This window comes from Rhagoletis pomonella, unplaced genomic scaffold (assembly GCF_013731165.1).
Source record: "Rhagoletis pomonella isolate Grant_MI unplaced genomic scaffold, Rhpom_1.0 Rhpom_scaffold_00004, whole genome shotgun sequence".
In the NCBI taxonomy this organism is placed as follows: domain Eukaryota; kingdom Metazoa; phylum Arthropoda; class Insecta; order Diptera; family Tephritidae; genus Rhagoletis; species Rhagoletis pomonella.
The window spans coordinates 35,480,273-35,482,350 of record NW_023458558.1 but is presented as its reverse complement, the minus strand read 5'-3'; positions in this window follow the sequence as shown (position 1 = coordinate 35,482,350).

Below are 2,078 nucleotides of genomic sequence, written 5' to 3'. Positions count from 1 at the left end.
CACTCTTGTATTGGTCAAGTGCTGCATGTGTGTTTGTGACTTGTACAAATAGAAGAATATATATTTTTTTTTGCATTTTCCGTACTCACCTCTCGCTGTACTCACACTATCCCGTCGCTTTGCTAATGTATGTTAATTACAGGGGATTTCATGCGGAGGATTTGCATTTTTATTTATGCTACTTTACCAAAAGCAAAAGAAAAAATGCCAAATTTCATTTTTTTTTACTTGAAAATGTTCCGAAAAATCGTAGTCGGTGCTAAAAGCTCTGTGCACCGTAAGGCATAGTGTCTGTCCATTTGCGTTGATGTACCAAAGGTGCAGCAGCAGCAGGGAGTGGCATGTGCTGGGTAGACAATACTGCTTTGGTGCTCCATTTATGGCCACTATGGTGCTGTATATTCGTGAACGCAGCAAAGACCAATGAGGTCAAAAGGGCGGTGCAAAAGCAAAACCACTCTTTTCTCCTCTATTTGTTGTGTGTATGCGATTCAATGGTAAAGAATTTTACTTGTGCAAGAACGTTTACTGATATTTTTAAAAATTCAAGCAAAATATTCCAGGAGGTTATGAAAAAAAAAATACATTGCTTTCTCAAAATAGGATAGCCTGAGGTGTGTAGTTAAAATCTGCAGAATATATTTTTTTAGGGAAAGTTTAAAAATTGTAAAACAAACTGCCTCTCCTCAATCGCAGGCAACTAAAGCAAAGGTTTTGTTGGAACCCGCCACTTAAAGCTTAAACCGACGGCAGCGTTGATCCGGATTAACTCGGACTTAGTCCGGATCCAACTGCAGTTAATTCCCGAGTTGATCCGGATCAACGCTGCCGTCTGTTTATGCTTTTAGAAACCACATCCAGTGCAAGTTCCGGATAGCCTCGTATATGACATCCTTTTTTTGATGGCGACCACACGAACGTTTATAGAACCATAATTTTTAAGGCATGTACTTACTTGCAAGTTCGCGGCCTGTAGTGAGGAATGTGCCTCTGCCCGACTGGTTGATGTTCTAAAGAAAACTACGCCTTACATCACCGCCATCTAAGTAATGCACTGTGCGACATAAAGAAAAATAATGTCATGTAAAAGAGCGTAAATTCAATATCCAATTTGCAGTAGAAGATTGACTCCTTCACCGATCATTGTCGTTGATCCCGGTGAATGAGTTTCTCACCACAATCTGCTTCAAAGCGAGATTCTTCAACATCTCGTTTATTTTAACCCACGGCCCGAACTTGCTCCATCTCGAAATTTAAATTGTGCTAAGTGATTTCAATCTCAGAAAGGACGAGAAAAGTAGCTTTGGACCGACGCTTGGAATATTCAGCCTACACGACGAAAAGTCTGATAACAGACTGAGTTTGATCGACCTCGCCAGTGCCCGAAACATGCATACATTCAGCATAAATAGATCCATCGAGCTACGTGTCTGTCTCCTGGTCGAAAGTGAGAAACCAACCAACCAACCAACCATGCATAACACTGGCCAACAAAATTTCGCGGCTGAGTCAATATAAGCTAATTCCTATAGATTTTTACTGGCAGAATCAGAATTATTTCAGATTGGCTCTAGATTATGAGACATTTAATTATTTTCCCAAAGCTTTTAAAATGTACAGATAAGCAAAATAATCGAACATTTTCGCATACATCTACTTTAAAAATTTTGAATTAGCTCAGAAAATTCCATACGTATGTTGCTACTTGCTCTGTATATTTCATTTAAACTTTATTTTTATAACTAATTTTTATAAAAATCAAATTTTTACCTTTTGTGCTAAAAGAGCAATGTTTAGCTTTTCTTGCATCTTATTTATTCAAAAGATTCCAGCACCCCCCGTTATTCCATTCTAGATGTCTTAAAAATGCCGAAAATGAGTATTTCGCCACTTTTTAGTTCCAGTATAAACTGCGCTTATATTTAACAGCTGGCTTATATTGGTTTAGGCCAGCTAACTCGAATGCTTAAAATAAGTTAAAACCATCATCAGATTTAACCCTGCACTAAAAACTGGCTCTAACAGCCAGTCTCACGAATTAAATTAGGCGCACAGAGAAAATCACACAATTAGTCGCA